The following is a 22,219-nucleotide window of genomic DNA, read 5'->3' on the forward strand; positions in this document are numbered from 1 at the left end:
CCCCCAGCGGATTAGGGGGTCAGAATATACCCGCGGTAGGAATGCCTGTCGTAAGAGGTGACTAAAATACCAGATTCAAGGGGCTGTGTAGCGCAACCTTTCAGGTTGCCAGCGCAACCTTTCAGGTTGCCAGCGCAATATACAGCTTCTCCAACCCAATTGTCAACCTCACCTATCCGCGGCGAATCCTGTTTCACTAGCAGAAGAGGCTCTGGCGACGCCAAGCTCCTCATGGAACTTGGTGGTGGGGAGGGAGGCATGGCCTGAAGGTTTAATGTGGCCATATAAATCGGTCCCGAGATGGTCGGGCTAGCACCTTAATGGTGCTGTGTTACCGGAGCGTACCGGATCTGTATCCGGCAAAGGACCATCACATCGATAACACTCCCCAAGGCCGTCGGGGAGCAACCTGAAAACATGAAAAAGTAGCCGTCTTTCATATTTCGTTGCAAGCAAAGCATAAGAAGAAAAATTTGATATTTGATTTGGCTAAGGGTGCTTTCAAACTCGAAGGGTTACAACCAAAAATAGAGAAGATGGTAAATTTTAAAGATGTGAATGATATAAATGACGCATACACAACTGCTATCAAATGCAATGGACACAGCCCAAGTTTTAATTGTACTGAACGTTGGTTATTAAATCTGTGACAATTTGAAAAAACAACCTAATTCGAGATAGGATAAAAGTGATATTCTGGCTTCATAACAGAAATCCGTTACAGATCTCCCTGTGTTACTTACACATAACCGAATAATAGGAGAATTCTTGTGTTTTGGCAGAGGAAAATAACAGAGTTCTTGTGTTTTCAAAGGAATAACAGAATTGTTGTGTTTTGGCAGAGGAAAATAACATAGTTCTTGTGTTTTCAAAGGAATAACAGAATTGTTGTGTTTTGGCAGAGGAAAACAACAGAGTTCTTGTGTTTTCGGAGGAATAATAGAATTCTGTGTTTGGTAGAGGAAAATAACAGAATTCTTGTGTTTGGCAGAGGAAAATGACAGAGTTCTTGTGTTTTCAGAGGAATAACATACAGTGGCTCACAGCTTATTTCGTGCAGCTGTAGAAAAAAACTGTAGAGCTTTATAGAAAGGAAACAAGTGACGGCGTCAAAAAAATTCAAATGCACAGTTTTAATAAAATATGCTTTTATTTGAACAAATACATAATTTTCATGTGTTTACACGTTTGTGCCAATTATTTAATAAAAATTCAAATTATCTCAAAAACTAAGGTCACAACTTATTTCGTGCACTGCGCCCTGCCTAAGAAAAAACTACTTTTTATTTAGTTTAGTACCTTGTATGACCACCTTTTTGTTAAATAACATCTTTAAGATGATCTTCCATAGATGCAGTTAGTTTTTGAGCGGCTTCGGGTGGTATCTTATGCCTTTCTTCAACAAGAGTAGTTTTAAAATCGCTAATCTTATTAATCTACCCTTGTGTGTAGCCGATTCCAAAATTGACCGCAAATTTTCAATGGCATTTAAGGAGAGAGATTGTGGAAGTGGATTCATGAGGTGTGGACAATTCCATATTACCCATGCCTGCACAATCCCGAAACAATCCTGGATATGTGTTAAGGGTATTTGTCTAGGTTATTGCGAAATCGATCACGTACACCTAAATTAGAGACAATTTGCAACAAAATGTCTTCTCGTAAGGTTAAATAAAAAATTTTGTCAATTGTACCATCAAAGAAAGTTTTTTTGTCAACTCCAGAGGCAGCCAACTAGGCCCAAACCCATCACACTTCCACCGCCATACCATACAGGTGCCTTAAATTTTTTATTTTTGAGGTCTGAAATTGCTTTACACCTCACTTTAATCATGCCATATAAGCCAAATATATAAAAATATTGATTCAGAGATGATACATGCGGTGTTAAGCAATTTCAGAACTCAAAAATAAAAAATTTAAGGCAACTGTATGGTATGGCGGTTAAAGTGTGATGGGTTTGGGCCTACTTGGCTGCTTCTGGTTTTGGCAAAATAACATTCTTTGATGGTACAATGGACACAATTTTTTTTAACCTTACGAGAAGACAATTTGTTGCAAATTGTCCCTAATTTAGGTGTACGTGATCGATTTCGCAATAACCAAAACAAATACCCTTAACACATATCAGGGATTGTGCCGTGATTGTGCAGGCATGGGTAATATGGAACTGTCCACACTTCATGAATCCACTTCCACAATCTCTCGCCTTAAATGCCATTGAAAATTTTGTGGTCAATTTTGGAATCGGCTACACGGCAAGGGTAGATTAATAAGATTAGCGATTTAAAAACTACTCTTGTCGAAGAAAGGCATAAGTACCACCCGAAGCCGCTGAAAAACTAACTGCATCTATGGAAAATCATCTTGAAGATGTTATTTAACAAAAAGGTGGTCATACGAGGTACTAAACTAAATAAAAAGTAGTTTTTTCTAAGGCAGGGCGCAGTGCACGAAATAAGATGTGACCTTAGTTCTTGAGATAATTTTAGTTTTTATTAAATAATTAGCACAAACGTGTAAAGACATGAAAATTAAGTATTTGTTCAAATAAAAGCATATTCTTATTAAAATTGTGCATTTTAATTTTTTTGACACCGTCACTAGTTTCCTTGCGTAATTCTTGTGTTTGGCAGAGGAAAATAATAGAATTCTTGTGTTTGGCAGAGAAAAATAACAGAATAACAGAATTAACACGAACGAACAAATTGGTTAACACGAACAAAAAAGAAAAGTAGATGGATTTGTTTCAACGATATTTTTATACTCTACAGCTATTACCGGAAATGATGTAGTAGATATGTATTTAGGAATTACTAAGCATAAATTTGTTCACTACATTCGCTCAACGTGTTTATTCGGCTATCTGACAGTGCTTTGACATTTTAAAGTGTTGGTTATGAATACGTTGCTGCTCATCACAGCTTAACCGGTCGAAGTGGCAACTTTAATTGTAGTCTCGCACTGAAAAACCGGGCATAACTGCAATACTGACTAACTTAGCTATTTTTTCTGATGACTACATCGCAGCTTTTCAGTATGGGTGTCAGGTTGACGCAGTATATACGGACTTTTCTAAAGCTTTTGATCGGGTTTCTCTTGTAGTCCTGGTTAAGAAGCTGGCCTGTATGGGTCTCCACTCAGTGTTTCTAAAATGAATTGAATCATACCTACAAAACCGCAGTTGTAGGGTTGTTGTGGACAATGTGAGGTATTCGCCTTTCGTTGCCAGTTCTGGTGTCCCACAAGGAAGCATCCTAGGACCACTTTTCTTCATATTGTTCATTAATGACATTCGCTCTTGCTTCTCTGCAGTTAGGTTTCTACTATATGCGGATGATTTAAAAATATATTCACTTATTCACAGTTAGCATGACTCCGAATTGATGCAATTAGATTTGGATAATTTAAGTACATGGTGTAATAGCAATCGGTTAACTCTTAATTTAAAAAAATGCTTTCATAAAACTTTTTCAAAACGCGTTAATTTCATTGACACCTCATACCATTTATCTAACTCGCCCCTTATAAGGGTTAGTGAAATAAAAGATCTGGGAGTAACTTTTGACTCCAAATTTACTTTCGCAAACCATATTAACCGTTGCATCTCGAAATCGTATGCCATACTTGCATTTCTTAGGCGTCATAGCTCGGAGTTCACTGACCCTTACACGCTAAAGCTTTTGTATACAGCGTTTGTGCGCTCTAAACTTCAGTATGCCTGTTTCATTTGGTCGCCGTATTATCAGTACCACATTGCAAGAATTGAGCGGATCCAGAAAGTATTCGTATATTTTGCTTTACGCATCTTACGCTTCTCTGAACCCATTCCGACTTATGAAGCTAGATGCGTATTGATTAATTTAAAGTCACTGCAGAACACGAGACAAATTTTGTCGCTGTCGTTTACTTTTGACGTTTTTCGCGGTGCGACTGACTGCCCAATGCTCCTTGAGAAGATTTTCATCAACATTCCTGCCAGAGCGCTTAGGAACTCTGAACTCTTCAATGTTCGTCTTTTCAAGGCTCTTTATGCAATCAATGCTCCAATTACTAGAACCTTGATTTAGTTTAATAGAATTTTAAATTATTTGGAAATAGATATTTCTTGCTCAAAAGAGCGCTTTTTAAATACAATAAACCCTTTTTATAAGTAAGCCATTTAATTATACTAGTAATTTTGCCTACTGTTACCACATATTTCTACTTAGCCTGTAAGATTTTGTATTCTAATTGGCTTAATAAATACTAAGTACTAAATACTAAATACTTTTGCATAGGACTTAGGTGGCTATTCCTTATGACCATGTTCGTACTAAGTTTTGCGCGCTTGATATTTTTGGCCATGGAGCTTTAGCGTTAGCGAAGGTAGGAATTTGGGGACAGGAAAATAAAAATTTCCAAATAAACAGGGGCAGTATCGTGTTTTAGAATCCGTGACCGAAATCCATTTTTTAAACTTCAGTAACTGTAAAATGGCGATTCAGCAACCATTTCTAAAAATATTTAAAACAGTAACAGGTGCGCAGTAAAGTATGCAAGTTTTAGCAGCATATTGTAACGAATTTACTGCAATTCCCCTTATTTGCAATCTTCTGCTAAAGTTCGAATCACTGAACTGTTGAATAAATAACTCCACTATTCAATAATGCAAAATGGCCTTTATTAAAATACTTCCAAAATAACACTACTATTGCTCGCCAGATAGCGTCTTACATCAAACTGATTGTCGCGCCTCTACTGTTGCGGCCTTTTATACTCTGTGATTTCTCGTTTGCATACTTCTAGGCTCTTCCAGAATTTACTTAGTTACTGCTATATAATTATAACTACAGATGCACATGTATAGCTTCTCATATGCGAGTGTATTTGTGAGCGACACTTCCACAATTATAATTGCATACTTTTGGGAGCATCTCAGATAAGATATCTGCGTGTGTTTGTGCGTCTCTTCTCCGCTTCGTGTACGTACATATGTGTAGACATAATGATTGAATTACTGATGTGCATACAAGTCACTGCTTAGCATCGGCTTAGAGATGATAGTATCCCTTAGTGCTGCTAAGTCTGATCGTCCCGATCAGACAAATCTCTCGATCTAAACGCTGCTAGCATCTCCAAATGTACCACTCTTCTACTTCGTGGTTACCTAATGGTTTGTATACGGTAGATGACATCACCGATCCTCTTCATAACTCTGCACGGGCCTTCCTAACTGCACCAAAATTTTGATGGAACACCTTTCCGCAGGTGAGGGTTGTATAGCAAATTTACCAAATCTCCCTCCAAGAAACCTTCCGAATTATTGTTCTCATCGTACCTGCGTTTCATTTTACTACTCATTATCCTGGATCGTTCCCTCGCACTCTGCTGTTTGACCAATGAAGAACTACTTCACAGAGCTTGATCTTGACGGATTGACTTTGCATCATCAGTATCGTCTTGGCGTTTCACAACAGTAGTGCGCGCTGGCTCGAAATCACCCTTGTATCCTTTCTGAAAAATTCTTTCAGTGTTTTAGTGCGTCCATTAGGGTTTGTCAATGCCAGTGTTTCTCTCGCAGTTATCTTTGATTTTGCTTTGTTTGGCCCATTCGTTCCATCAACCCTTGCCCGATCTGCTGCCTATGACTTTTGTGGTTTTTGTCGAATCTCTTTCACCAGCACTAGCTTACTGCTGAAACCTTGTTCAAAACTGAAGTTAAGTGGCACATCCTTGTTCTTATACTGCATAATCCTTCTTTGCATATCGATCCTGATATCATAGTCAACTAAGAAATCCACCGCCAATATGACTTCATCAACGATCTCAGCCACAACATACCATTTCTCCCTGGACTTGGTTACACTCGCCAGTAATACGCAATATTGCTCCAGGTAATGGCTTTACTCTCCTTTTGACCAAATCGGATCGGATTAAAGAATGAGATGCGCCAGTATCTACAGTCAGTACACGCTCCTACCATCCACATTTCCTTTGACGGTAGGACTGCTCGATTTCCTTCCAGTTTGCGAGATAGGTATCACGCGACATTCAATAGCTGGGGCAAGTTCTCGACCTATACATTTGACTCGCTCTTGCTTATCTCCTCCAGATTTGCGTTTACGACCAGCCAAGTTGGAACTACTATGACCGATGCTGCAATGACGTGCAATGTGACTCGTGTTACCGCACTTGAAACACTTAATAACTCCGACATATTTTTGTTGTAAACCCTTCAGTGATTCCAAAATTATGTCTACACAATATGTCCTTTCCACTTCCGCGCGATGAGCTTTGTATGCGGGTTTACTCAAAAGTGACGCTGTTTCTTGAGTCAGTGCATGGGATACCGTTTCAGCAAATGTTGGCTTTGGGTTCGCATATGTAGCTCGTTTCGTTTCGGCATCCCGTATTCCATTTATAAAACTCTGAATTTTAACCCTCTCGGTGTATTGCACGGGAACGTCTGCATTTGCGAGATGAGCCAATCTTTCAGCATCGGACGCAAACTCCTGCAAAGTCTCATTCACCTTTTGGTAACAGTTTTGCAACTCAATTTGGTATATCTGTTTTCTATGCTCGCTTCCGTAACATCTCTTGACAGTGGCCATCATCCGTTCGTACTCTGGAATAGTCTTTAAGATTTCAGCTGCAGGACCTTTCAATGCCACGAACAGTGCAGCAACTTTATCTTCAGCATTCCAGTTGTTCACTATTGACGTCTTCTCAAATTGAAGCTTGAATACCTCGAAAGGAACAGAGCCGTCAAAAGATGGAGTTTTTACCTTCGGATTGCTCGCCGGAACAGCTGGGCGATTTAATTGTAACTGTTGCATAAGACCTTTCAACTCGGCATCATATTTATCCTCGAGATGTAAAATTTTTGCATCCTGCTCTTCTAGTTTCGCAAAGAGCTGCGATGATACCTGTTCCGAAACTTTTGTCGACATTCCAGATATTCGTGCCTCTTGCGCTTCCAGTTGAGACGACATGTATGTCTTCTGTTCTTCCAATTTAGATGACATTTGTGACGCCATTTCTGAAATGCGTGCCTCCTGTGACTCCAGCTGAGGAGCCATTGTCGATCTGGGCGCAGATATTGTGCTCGTCACTGTCTGTGGTGTTTCGTTTTTTTTTTTTCATTTTTGTTGTTGTTTTGTCGCTATCATAATGAAAGGCATACTCCTTAGCATTGATTCCTTTGTAGCTGTGATTTATTACCAAAAGTATCCAATGCACGGACTTCCAACTCCTCCTTCAGTTGCTGGATCGTCAATTCACTCAACTTTGCCATGTCGAAGTTGTATTCGAAGTCTTCGGAATTTATTCAACAATTCCTCTTCTGACACCAATTGTAACATATTTACTGCAATTCCCCTTATTTGCAATCTTCTGCTAACTTTCGAATCACTGAACTGTTGAATAAATAACTCCACTATTCAATAATGCAAAATGACCTTTATTAAAGTACTTCCAAAATAACACTACCATTGCTCGCCAGATAGTGTCTTACATCAAACTGATTGTCGCGCCTCTACTGTTGCGGCCTTTTGTACTCTGTGATTTCCCGTTTGCATACTTCTAGGCTCTTCCAGAATTTACTTAGTTACTGCTATATAATTATAACTATAGATGCACGTGTATAGCTTCTCATATGCGCGTTTATTTGTGAGCGACACTTCCACAATTATAATTGCATACTTTTGGGAGCATCTCAGATAAGATATCCGCATGTGTTTGTGCGTCACTTCTCCGCTTCGTGTACGTACATATGTGTAGACATAATGATTGAATTATTGATGTGCATGCAAGTCACTGCTTAGCATCGGCTTAGAGATCATAGTATCCCTTAGTTCTGCTAATATTTGTTACAATATGATTACAAAGAATAATAGCCTAACTCTAATACTCTTACATGGGACTTAGTCTTATGACCATATGGTACTAAGTTTTGCATTCTTTTCTGCGTACTTGATTTAGAATTTTTGGCGATGGAGTTTTAGCGTTAGCTATTGTCTATTGTTGAAATTCTAGGGCTAGGCATTCGCGCATTTTTCGAGGTGTTGATAGCATGGCGCCAGCGCTAATGCCCGTGCCAGCTTATTGACGCAATGCCGTCAAGCGGCTTTTGGATGCTGCTCAGGAGGCACATTTTTTGAGTGAAACGATTTGTGTGTCAGACGTTTGTGTCTCCGCTATTAAGCACAACCTGCCGCTACCGTAAGCGTTTTGAACCCGTAAATGTAAATTTTTTACATGTATGTACAAGAGGTTTACGCCGATCACTTTATCGGCAGCGGCGGCGTAGGCTCTATTATATACGGGCAGCGGCGACGGGGCCGGCACGCCGATAAAGTGATTGGCGTAAACCTCTAAACAGAATGGCTGGACTTCAGAGTATCACATTTTCCACAAGTAATGAATATGGAAACATACTCCAGACGTCAATGGAATGTGGGCCGATCTGGAACAATATCATAAAGTTGCGGATGAGTGTCTGGGAGGCTTGAAATACGATAATTAAAAAAAAATACCATTGGGCACAGTGGAACAGTTTAGAGTTGATATCCGGTTGCTTGCATCGAGTATGGGAGAGTGAAGATCGTGAATGTAAGAGGAAACTGATACTTGTTCCCAAGAAAAGGATTCCTGACGTTCTCAACGAGCTACATAATGGCCCAAGTGGAGGTCATCTGGGAATCACGAATACGCTCGAGAAAATTAAGCAGGGATTCTATTGGGTTGGTTGCCGTCAGTCGGTCACTGAGTGGATTGACAACTGCGAGGTTTGCAGCAGAGCGAAAGGGCCCAAAACCCAAAGTCATGGCCAGATGAAGAAATATATCTCAGGTGCGCCACTTGAAAGGATCGTTATGGATGTCGCAGGTCCATTTCCTACTAGCAACTGCGGAAACAAATATGTATTGGTGGTTGTGGATTATTTTAGCAAATGGCCAGACGTATACCCAATCCCAAATGAAGAAGCTGAAACAGTAGCAGAAGTGCTTATAAACAATTGGGTTGCAAGGTATGGTGTACCGACCAAGGCAGGAATTTTGAATCAGCTGTGTTCCAAGGAATGTGTAAGATGTTGGGCATTCGAAAAACACGGACAGCTGCATTGCTTCCTCAGTCCGATGGTATAGTGGAACGTTTCAATAGAACCTAGGAGGAGCACTTAAGGAAAGTATTCGACCAGTTCCATAAAGAGTGGGATACACACATATCATTGTTCTTGATGGCTTACCGATCGGCAGTGCATGAGACAACGGGCCAAACTCCCGCAAAGTTAATTTTTGGCAAGGACCTTCGACTGCCAGCTGATTTGACGTTTGGGGTAGATGTCGATGCGGAGAAAATGTCAAGAAATCCACTGGTGTCTTGGAAGAAGACATAAGAGAACTACACGATCTTGTAAGGCAATGAACAAAGATTATGAGTGACAAGATGAAAGCCAGGTACGACAAGAACAATAATTCGGAAGGTTTCCTGGAGGGAGACTTGGTACTGCTATACAACCCTCACCGGCGGAAAGCTCTTCCATCCAAATTTGTTTGCAGTTGGGAAGGCCCGTACAGAGTTGCAAAGAGGATCTGTTATGTCAGCTACCGCATACAAACAATTGGGAAACCACGAAATAGAAAGAGTGGTTCATTTCGAGAGGCTAACAGTGGTTAGATCGAGAGATTTGTCTGATCGGGACGATCAGATTTAGGTGGAGGGCAGTGTGACGAATATTAGCATCACTAATTGATACTCACATCCCTAAGGTTAGAGAGAGAGATACTAACCATCAGCCGAAGTAGTACTCACATATACACACGCTATGCGAGAGACTATAAACTACAAATATTCATGTACATATATGGCTGGTAACCAGGCATAAAGTTCGCGAAGCTACTAGACCTTAGAGGAAATGGGTGAACTAGGCAACAGAGAGTATAAAAGCAGCGAAAGCTGAATAGTAAGTTAGCAGTTTGATTTAAGCACGCTATCAGTTGCGAAGTTAAGTTTAATTGTGAAGTACTCTCAAAGTAGTCTAATAAAGACCATTTTGTAATACAGAATATTGAAGTGTTATATTCAACCGTTTAGCGATACGAACGTAAGCAGAAGGGTTTAAATAAGCGGAATTTCCCTAAATTCGTTACGATATAATGTACATAACTCGCGCGAAATTGCCACATCTGCTCAAACTTTACTTAAGAACGTTATGCTCTGTCATGAAAAGTAACAGTGCTGCACTGCAGCTGGAACACGCTCTATATCGATCAAATAAGAAACAAATAGACAGATGTCGCCCTAACGGAAATAAATTCAGAATGTGTGTGTCGAAGCGGATAGAATCAAGTAAAATTATAACAGCAGAACTGAGCTGTGCTAACGATTTTTGGGTGTGTTACGTGTTACGAATTAAATTAAATTAATTTTAAATTATTTGGACATTCGGTTTTAAATTAAATACGCATTTTTTTATTTAATTTATTTATTTACGCCAATTGGGACCAATCAATGGTCCAAGTGTTTAAAAACACACGCATTTGTAAGAAAATTTAAATTAATGGTTGGCAGAGTGAAAAAAAAACTAAATACAGTCTTTCTCGGATATATGTAAGCAACGAAAATGTACGAAAACACACAATAAAACGTTATTAATAATAAGCATCAAACAACAACACAGTTTTCAACAGCTCACTGTCATTCAATACAAAAAATGCATTAATATTGCATTTTTCTTTCTTAATTAAACATGATGCCCATTATCCATACATTTACAACGTTATTCTGTGCACTTGACAAATTTTGCAACTTTTGGTCTACATTTTAAAACTTTTATTCACGGTTCTTGTAAAATTATTGTTGTTTTTATTTTTATTTTCGGCCTTTCAAAAGTTATATCTACAAGAATTTCCGAGCTCTAGGCCACACATATATATGAGTAATAAAAATGCAATGAATTATACCACATATTTTGTCGATATTTCGATTTCAATTAGAAGATGATTTCTTGGGAGGGACTTGTGAATGCACCTTGCACCTTGCATTCACAAGTCCCTGAAGATGATTTAATTGTGAAGTACTCTCAAAGTAAGCGACCACCGTGGTGTGATGGTAGCGTGCTCCGCCTATCACACCGTATGCCCTGGGTTCAACTCCCGGGCAAAGCAACATCAAAATTTTAGAAATAAGATTTTTCAATTAGAAGAAAATTTTTCTAAGCGGGGTCGCCCCTCGGCAGTGTTTGGCAAGCACTCCGGGTGTATTTCTGCCATGAAAAGCTCTCAGTGAAAACTCATCTGCTTTGCAGATGCCGTTCGGAGTCGGCATAAAACATGTAGGTCCCGTCCGGCCAATTTGTAGGGAAAATCAAGAGGAGCACGACGCAAGTTGGAAGAGAAGCTCGGCCTTAGATCTCTTCGGAGGTTATCGCGCCTTACATTTATTTATTTTACTCTCAAAGTAGTCTAATAAAGGCCATTTTGTAATACAGAATATTGGAGTTTTTTATTCAACAGTTTAATGATACGAACGTAAGCAGAAGGCTGCAAATAAGCGGAATTTCCCTAAATTCGTTACAATTGGAGGAATTGTTGAATAAATTTCGAAGATTGCGAATACAATTTGGACATGGCAAATTTGAGTGAATTCACGATCCAGCAACTGAAGGAGGATTTGGGAGCCCGTGGACTGGCTACTACTGGCAATAAATCCCACCTACAAAGACGACTAAAGGTAGCTATGGTATTTGAAGGAATCAATGCTGACGACTATGTCTTTCATTCTGATAGCGACAAGACAACAACAAAAATGGAAGAAAAAAACGAAACGCCGCAGACAGTGACGAGCACAGATTTTAACATGATATTGGCTGCAATATCTGCACAAACATCCACAATGCCATCTCAGCTGGAGTCACAGGAGGCACGTATTTCAGAAATGTCGTCGCAAATGTCATCTCAATTGGAAGAACAGAAGACATATATGTCTGAAATGTGGACACAAATTTCGGAACGGGTATCATCGCAGCCCTTTGCGAAACTGGAAGAGCAGAATGCAAAAATTTTATAACTAGAGGACAAAATTAATGCCGAGATAGAAGCGTTGAAAGGTCTTATGCAGGAGTTACAACCAAATCGCCCAGTTATTCCAGCGAACAATCCGAAGGTAAAAACTCCATATTTTGACGGCTCTGTTCCTTTCCAAGTACTCAAGCTTCAATTTGAGAAGGCGCCAGCAGTGAACAACTGGAATGCGGAAGATAAAGTTGCTGCACTGTTCGTGGCATTGAAAGGGCCTGCAGCTGAAATCTTACAGACTATTCCAGATTACGAGCGAAACAGTTATGAAGCATTGATGGCCGCTGTCCAGAGACGTTACGGAAGCGAGTATAGGAAACAGATATACCAAGTTGAGTTGCAAAACCGTTACCAAAAAGGCGAATGAGAGTTTGCAGGAATTTGCGTCCGATGTTGAAAGATTGGCTCATCTCGCAAATACAGACGCGCCCGTGGAATACCCCGAGAGGGTAAAAATCCAGAGCTTTATTAATGGAATACGGGACGTTGAGACGAAGCGAGCGACATACGTAAATCCAAAGCCAACATTTGCTAAAACAGTATCCCATGCACTGACTCAGGAATCAGCAACGCTTTTGTGTAAGCCAGTTTTCAAAGCACGCCACGTGGAAGTAGGAAGGCCAGACTGGGTGAACACAATATTGGAGGCGCTGAAAAATCGGAGTAATAGAGTAATCAAATGCGGAAAGCCTGGTGGTCACATTGCACGTCATTGCTGGTAGTTCCAACTTGGCTGGTCGTAAACGCAAATCTGGAGGAGATAAGCAAGAGTGAGTTAGATGTAAAGATCGAGAACTTGCCCCAGCTATTGATATCTATCTCGCAGATTGGAAGAAAATCGAGCAGTCTTACCATCAAACGAAAGAACGTGTACTGACTGTAGATACGGCCGCATCTCATTCCTTAATCCGATCTGTCAACAAAAAGATAAGAACATTGCTTTGAGCAAGATTACATACAGCCACTGGAGAGGACACCCAGGTAATTGGAGAAGAAGCATGCGAAGTCCCAATTTGGAACGTCACGGTGGTACACAATTTTATAGTTGCAGAGATTGTTGATGAAATCATAATTGGAGTGGACTTCTTAATCGACCAAGGCATCAAGATCAACATGCAAAGCAAGACGATGCGACATAAGAACATGAATGTGCCACTTAATTTCGGCTACAAGATATGCAACAGCAGTAAACGAGTGCTGGTGGAAGGGAGTCAGCAAATACCACCAGAATCAGAAGCAGTCGTCTGAAGGTTGATGGAGATTGTGGAACAAAAAAATTGTGAGTTGTCGAAGCAGCAAACAAATCGACACCGAACATACTTGTGGGGAAAACCCTGGCTATGACAAAACAAGATGGACGTATTTCGGTAAGAGTACTCAATCAATTGGGAAGATTCCAAGAGGCTGATAGGTAGGTAGTTATTAACCGTGAACAGCTCTAGGAACACGTTTCAACTAGTAATACTGATCTTTCAAATGACATCACGGCATGGACGGAGGGGCCAGAGGAAGACTATCAGACTAAGGCAAAACAACTGCTCCTAAAGTACGCGAACATATTTCACTTCGCAACTGATTGCGTGCTTAAATAAAACTGCTTACTTACTATTCAGCTTTCGCTGCTTTTATACTATTTGTTGCCTCGTTCACCCATTTCCCCTAGGGTCTAGTAACTTAGCGAACTTTATGCCTGGTTACCAGCCATATATGTACATGTATATTTGTAGTTTAAAGTCACCCGCATAGCCATATCCGTGCGTATATGTGAGTACTACTTCGGCTGATGGTTAGTATCTCTCTGCTGCCTTGTATGTACATGTGTCAGTGATGATTAATGTGCTTATGTAGCTTGCTTTAATGTTGCTGTCCCTTTATTTAGTAACCTTAGGGATGTGAGTATCAATTAGTGATGCTAATATTCGTCACACTGCCCTCCACCTAAGTATGATCTTACCGATCAGAACAATCTCTCGATCTAACCGCTGCTAGCCTCTCCAAATGAACCACCCTTTCTATTTCGTGGTTTCGCAATTGTTTGTAAGCGGTAGATGACATCACGGATCCTCTTCACAACTCTGTACGAGCAGTACCAAGTCTCCCTCCACGAAACCTTTCAAATTATTGTTCTTGTCATACCTGGCTTTCATCTTGTCACGCACAATCTTTGTTCGTGGCCTTACATGATCGTGTATTTCTCTCATCTCTTCTTCCAAGACCCCAGTGGCTTTCTTGACATTTCCCTCTGCATCGGCATCTATCCCAAACTACAAATAAGCTGGCAGTCGAAGGTCATTGCCAAAAATTATCTTTGCCCGTTGTCTCATGCACTGCCGATCGGTAAGCCATCAAGAACAAGGATATGTGTGTATCCCACTCTTTATGGAACTTGTCGACTACTTTCCTTAATTGCTCCTCCAAGGTACTATTAAAACGTTCCACTATACAATCGGACTGAGGATGCAATGCAGTTGTCCGTGTTTCTCGAATGCCCGAATTCTTACACATTCCTTGGAACACAGCTGATTCCAAATTCCTGCCTTGGTCAGAATGTAACTCCATTAGTACACCATACCTTGGAACCCAATTGTTTATAAGCACCTCTGTTACTGTTTCCGCTTCTTGATTTGGATTGGATATACCTCTGGCCATTTGCTGAAATAATCCATAACTACCAGTACATATTTGTTTCCGCAGTTGTTAGTAGGAAACGGACCTGCGACATCCATAGCGATCCTTTCAAGTGGCGCACCTGAGATATATTTATTCATCTGGCCATGACTTCGGGTTTTGGGCCCCTTCGCTCTGCTGCAAACCTCGCAGTTGGTAATCCACTCAGTGACCGACTGACGGCAACCAACCCAATAGAATCTCTGCTTAATTTTATCGAGCGTCTTCGTGATTCCCAGATGACCTCCACTTGGACCATTAACTAGCTCGTTGAGAACGTCAGGAATCCTTTACCTGGCAACAACTATCAGTTTCCTCTTACATTGACCATCTTCACTGTCCCATACTCGATGCAAGTAACCGGATACCAACTCTAAACTGTTCCACTGTGCCCAATATGACTTCGCAATAGGACTCACTGCTGAGATCTCGTCCCTATTTGGTCTTTCGTTTCGTTCGAGCCCTTGTCACATGTTGAGAGATCTGTATCTTCTAGTTGACACTCCCTTAGTTTTTCTTTGCCCCATTCATCCGTACACGTTATAGTCATTAGCCGGGCATCTATAATGCCTTCTTTAGCCTCAGCCTTTGAACAGTGTTTTCATTCCAAACTACATGGTGTTCGTGACATTGCATTAGCATTTCCATGGGCACTACCTTTTCGATACTCAATGGAAAAGTCATAGCTTTGTAGTCGCTCGATCCACCGTGCCAATTGTCCTTCTGGATTACGGAACTGCAGAAGCCATTTCAACGCTGCGTGATCTGTCCTGACGCGGAATCGCTGGCCGTAGAGGTACTTGTGAAAATGTTTACTTGTTGACTTAGTTTCATACCAGCGCCAGCTATTCTCTGGAAAACTTCCTCTAAGTTATTAAGATGTTCTTCAAAGTTCTTTCCCAATACGATGATGTCGTCTAGGTACACTAAGCATCTTTTCCAATGTAGTCCTTTCAGTACCTGATCCATGAGTCTCTCATAAGTAGCTGGTGCATTGCATAGTCCAAAGGGCATTACTGTAAACTGCCAAAGACCATCTCCGACACTGAAGGCTGTTTTCTCCTTGTCTCCAGTTTATACCAGATAGCGAGTCCAGAGTGTCGTCAAGTAGTAGCCGCAAAACCTCATTTTTCTACCCTTCTTCTTTACAAGTACTACCGGTGAACTCCATGGACTAGCTGATTTTTCGATGACACCGCTGTCGCTCATCTTGTATGATTTGACTCAAAAACTTCCCGCTTCGCCAGTGGAACACTACGTGTAGCTTGATGGATCTGCAGTGTCAATTTGATGTTTCACAACGTTGGTGCGGCCTGGTTTGGAGCCATCTTGTTGAAATATGTTCGCGTACTTTAGGAGCAGTTGTTTTGCCTTACTCTGATAGTCTTCTTCTAGCCCCTCCGTCCATGCCGTGATGTCATTTGAGAGATCAGTATTACTAGTTGAAACGTGTTCTTAGAGCTATTCACTGTTATTAACTACCTACCTATCAGCCTCTTGGCATCTTCCCAATATAGCCCCTTTGGTCAATTTGAGTGGTGACTTGAACTGATTGAGTACTCTTACCGGAATATGTCCATCTTGTTTTGTCATAGCCAGGGATTTCCTACAAGTATGTTTGGTGTCGATTTGTTTTCTCCTTCGAAAACCCACAATTTGTTTGTCCCACAATCTCCATCAACCTTTGCCCAGATTACTGCTTCTGATTTTGGTGGTATTTGCTGACTCTCTTCCACCAGCACTCGTTTACTGCTGTAGCCTCTCTCGTAGCCGAAATTAAGTGGCACATCCATGTTCTTATATCCATCGTCTTGCTTTGCATATCGATATTGATGCATTGGTCGATTAAGAAGTCCACTCCAATTATGATTTTAGCAACAATCTCTGCCACTATAAAATTGTTTACCACCGCGACGTTCCCAATTGCGACTTCGCATGCTTCTTCTCCAATTACCTGGGCGTCCTCTCCAGTGGCTGTACGTAATCTTACTCCAAGCAATGGTTTTATCTTCTTCTTGACTAAATAAGATCGGATTAAGGAATGAGATGCGCCCGTATCTACAGTCAGTATACGTTCTTTGCCATCCACATTTCATTTCACGGTAAGACTGCTCGATTTTCTTCCAATCTGCGAGATAGATATCAATAGCTCGGGCAAGTTCTCGATCTTTACATCTGACTCGCTCTTGCTTATCTCCTCCAGCTTTGCGTTTACGACCAACCAAGTTGGAACTACCAGGACCGGTGCTGCATTCAAGTGCAATGTGACCAGGCTTCCTGCGTTTGAAACATTTGATTACTCTATTACTCCACTTTTTCAGCGCCTCCAATATTGTGTTCACTCAGTCTGGCCTTTCTACTTCCACACGGCGTGCTTTGAAAACTGGCTTACACAAAAGCGATGCTGTTTCCTAAGTCAGAGCATGGGATACTGTTTCAACAAATTTTGGCTTTGGATTTGCATATGTCGCTCGCTTCGTCTCAACGTCCCGTATTCCATTAATAAAGCTCTGTATTTTTACCCTCTCGGTGTATTCCACGGGTGCGTCTGTATTTGCGAGATGAGCCAATCTTTCAACATCGGACGCAAATTCCTGCAAACTCTCATTCACCTTGTGGTAACGGTTTTGCAACTCAATTTGGTATATCTGTTTCCTTTCTCGCTTCCGTAACGTCTCTGGACAGCGGCCATCAATGCTTCATAACTGTTCCGCTCGTACTCTGGAATAGTCTGTAGGATTTTAGCTGCAGACCATTTCAATGCCACCAAGAGTGCAGCAACTTTATCTTCCGCATTCCAGTTGTTCACTGCTGACGCCTTCTCAAATTGAAGCTTGAATAGCTCAAACACCTTAGCTACCCTTGGTCGTCTCTGTAGCTGGGATTTATTGCCAGTAGAAGCCAATCCACAGTCCACTCCTCCTTCAGTTGCTGGATCTTGATTTTACTCAACTTTGCCATGTCCAAATTGCATTCGCAATCTTCACAATTTATTCAACATTTGCTCTTCTGACACCAATTGTAACAAATTTTGGGAAATTCCGCTTATTTGCGACCTTCTTCTTACTTTCGTATCGTTAAACTGTTGAATAAAACACTCCAATATTCTGTATTACAAAATGGTCTTTATTAGACCACTTTGAGAATAAAAAATAAAAAAATAAATGTAAGGCGAGATAACCTCCGAAGAGATCTAAGGCCGAGCTTCTCTTCCAATCTGCGTCGTGCTCCTCCTGATTTTCCCTACAAATTGGCCGGACGGGACCTACATGTTTTATGCCGACTCCGATCGGCATCTGCAAGGCAGACGAGTTTTCACTGAGAGCTTTTCATGGCAAAAATACACCCGGAGCGCTTGCCAAACACTGCCGAGGGGCGACCCCGCTTAGAAAAATTTTCTTCTAATTAAAAATTTTATTTCTAAAATTTTGATGTTGCTTTGCCCGGGGTGCGAACCCAGGGCATACAGTGTGGTAGGCGGAGCACGCTACTTTGAGAATACTTCGCAATTAAACTTCACGTCGCAACTGATAGCGTACTTAAATCAAACTGTTAACTTACTATTCAGCTTTCGCTGCTTTAATACTCTGTGTTGCCTCGTTCACCCATTTCCCCTAAGGTCTAGTAACTTCGCGAAATTTATGCCTGGTTACCAGCCATATATGTACATGAATATTTGTAGTTTATAGTCTCTCGCATAGCCATATGCGAGTGTATATGTCAGTACTATTTCGGCTGATGGTTAGCACCTCTCTGCTACCTTGTATCTACATGTGTAAATGATGATTAATGTGTTTATGTAGCTTTAATGTTGCTGTGCCTTTATTTAATAACCGTAGGGATGTGAGTATCAATTAGTGATGCTAATATTCGTCACACTGCCCTCCACCTAAGTCTGATCGTGTCGATCAGACAAATCTCTCGATCTAACCGCTGCTAGCCTCCCCAAATAAACCACCCTCCTATTTCGTGGTTTCCCAATTGTTGGTATGCGGTAGATTGTAGTGTAAGCAGCCAACAATTCAATTTAATCCAAAATATTTAAATCAGTCTAATATTCTAACCTGCTACAAAAATAGTCTAAATGTTCATCAACACATAAAAATGCATTTGAGAATTAATGCTGACACAGTCATTAATAAACAGACGTGTACAACACACAACCAAACGAATTTGAATCCCAGCAATTTGCATTCCTGCAACTTGCAAGGTTAGCATTTCCCATAAATTTGCAGCTCATATATGTAGGTACATATTTTGTACCGAGTAGTATGTAGGTATGTAAGTATGTATGTTTAAGGTAGTTATGTATGTAAGTATGTAAGCTTAAATGTAAATAGATATGTAAGAATATGTTTAGATTAATCTAATATAAATAGGCTGAATTATTTGAATAAAGACAATTCGGCATTCATAATTCAAGCAGTGAAGTCTTCTTTGTTTTAATTGCGTTAGGGACCTTTCTACATGGCGATCCTGCCTATGATGCTACTGGCTGATTTTTCAGCCTAATGTCATAGCCGGCAGGATTTTTCTGGCTGATTACAGCCTAAGCCTTGTAAAAAGAAAAAAAAAAGAGAAGGTGTTAAAGTCGGGCACCAATAATAAAAATTGAGGCAATTACGTCAACGGAAAATACACGAAGATTAGCATATTGTGGCAATTACTTCAACGGAAAATACAATAAAATTAGAATATTGTGGCAATTACTTCAACGGAAAATAGACGAAGATTAGCATATTGTGGCAATTACTTCAACGGAAAATACATTAAAATTGGAACGATATTAGCATAGCCCCAGAGCAAGAATGAAACTGATCTCGTGAAGCGTACCACATTTTCAATGGTGATAAACAAGAGGAGCATGATAATTATAAGTATAATAAATACACTAGCTTAAGTATGAAGTCATTTCTTTAACCATTACATTACTTGGCATACGAAAATCAATAGCCAAGATCTATGAAAAAATAAACTTAAGCACTAATCAGGCAGAGAAAATTCAACTAAAAAAAAAAGAAATTAAGGAATTAAGAAACAATAGTTACAAACATAAAAAACCGAATCCAACAATGTAAATATTAGGGTGTTGAAAAAAAAAGTATAATTTTGTAAAACTATTAGTTTTAAATTATGGAAAGACCAAGAAAGATTAAAACTTATGTAACAGGCCCACTTGAGGACCTTAAAAATGAAATCAAAGTTGTAGATGAAGAAAACGGCTAGTATTCTTGAAATGGTGGTGGAAACTTATCGATATGCCTAGAGAACCAACTATGTGGAACGTACGAAACGCACAAGCAACAACACCTGAAGAGTTATATAGATTCGAGGTCAAATTTATGGGAAGAAACCAAAAATTTTTTGTCTTCATATTATTTTTTTACGATGGGAGGCCAAGAATCGAAAATAGAAAAACCAACGGCAAACGTTGTAAACTCAGTCCTAGTAGTAGACCATACTGAAGCACTAGATACTATGAAAATCATGCTTCTAATAATTTGCGTAGTAAGTTGCATAAGTTTGTTTCTGAAACTCTACTCAACCTATAATAAAATCCTAAAAAAGCGATATGCTAGCCGCGCAGACGGTTTGGATAAGGCTTAAAAAAATTTTAACTGCCATCCCCAATGGGCAAATGAGAAGATATCGTTAAACTACTCATAGAAGAAAAAACGATAGGAGAAAAATCTTACAAATGTATTAATAAAAATACAAAAATTAAGGCAGAAACAGTAGTAAAGCATCTTAAAATAATAGTTGAATCGTTTAACAAAATAGGAAAAATAATTCAACAGTTAAATGGTAAACTCGACAGCAATCGAAAAGACCAAGCATATCAAATTTTTTCCAGCATTAGAGAAAAATTGGTGTCCTCACTGGCAAGATATGATATTGACTTCATAGTACCAAAGAGTTTTAAGAAAATAGACTATAACACATTCCTTCTGGAGTCAGCATCTGATTTAGAAGAAGAATCAAAAGTAGAACAAAAAGAAAGTTTAACAGAGACGCCAAACTACCAAACAAGAAAAGACAAAATGGCTCAAACCACAGTAGAATTCTTAAAAACGGCTTCGTCAATCCTGCCTGAGTTTGATGGTAAACATGAGAACTTACATAGCTTCTTAGATGCACTGGATATCCTAGAACAAATTAAGGATACTCACGAGGTCATAGCGGTCTCCACGATAAAAGCAAAGCTCAAGGGAACAGCTAGAAACCTTTTGAGTACCGAAAACTCAATACTAGAAATAAGGCAAAAGTTGAGTTCAGCAATCAAAGGTGAATCTGTAGAGGTTTTGACAGCAAAACTCTAAACATTCAACAGCGCAGTAAAACAGCTAACCAGTACACTGCAGAAATAGAAAAATTAACAAAATCGTTAGAAGGTGCTTACATATCAGACGGACTTGCACCTGATGTGGCAACCAAATATGCCACACAATCAGCTGTAAAAGCCATGTGTAAAAACTCGGCTAACGAAAGAGTAAAACTAATAATGCAGGCAGGAACGTTCACATCTATGAACGAGGCTATTTCAAAATTCGCGAATAGCTGTACTGAAGTCACGGGTAACCCAAATACAGTGTTACGCTTGACGCGCTCGCAAGGTAATTACCGAGGTAACTTCCGAAGAAGCTACCAAAATAATAATTATAGAAGTAACCAAAACCGAAGATATTACGGTAACACTAACAGATATAGCAACAACAATAATAATAGACAAAATAATAATATCCAAACACGTAATTTTGGAGGTCAGTCAAGATCATCCAATCAGGGTAACACAAGGAACCTCCGTAATATAAACCAACAGGAAAACCAGCCAACTCCACCCCAACAGTAAATTCTAACGGTAATAAAGTATGCACATTTAACTTGCAACTAAACAGCTACATATCTTCCAATACTACCCTAAATAAGTCAACTTCGACGTTCCTGATAGATACAGGAGCGGATATCTCAATAATAAAGAAGGGTCAAATTGACAGTAATGTCACAATAAATAACTCACAAATCACAGATTTAAAAGGTATAGGCCGAGGCATAACAAGCACACTTGGAACAGTAAAAGCAGATCTAACAGATGATAGTCTTTTAATACGACATAAGTTTCACATAGTAGAAGACAATTTCCCAATCCCATGTGATGGAATTTTGGGACTCGACTTCATTAAAAAATATAATTGCATATTAGATTATAATAAGATTGGGCACAGCCTAATATTAAGACCATATGACTACCCAGAAGATATAGTTATACAAATGACAAATAAACCAACAATTAATAGCATTACAATACCCGCTAGAGCTGAAGTAGTTAGACAACCTGTCATATCAATAGTCACAATAAGGAACTATTAGTGCCTCATCAAGAATTGACTAAGGGCATTTTTGTAGCCAACACTATAGTAAACTCAAATCAAGCTTTAATCAGAATCATAAATACAACAGATAAACATGCAATCATTCAAGATTATGACATCAAA

General features: G+C 39.8%; 1 pseudogene; it reads left to right on the forward strand.

Annotated features, from left to right (window-relative positions):
* Nucleotides 1-19,474: 19,474 nt before the first annotated feature.
* On the forward strand, nucleotides 19,475-19,568 carry LOC137242975 (U6 spliceosomal RNA; annotated as a pseudogene).
* The last annotated feature ends 2,651 nt before the right edge of the window (nucleotides 19,569-22,219 follow it).

The sequence above is a fragment of the Eurosta solidaginis genome, chromosome 2 (genome assembly GCF_040869045.1).
Source record: "Eurosta solidaginis isolate ZX-2024a chromosome 2, ASM4086904v1, whole genome shotgun sequence".
NCBI lineage: Eukaryota > Metazoa > Arthropoda > Insecta > Diptera > Tephritidae > Eurosta > Eurosta solidaginis.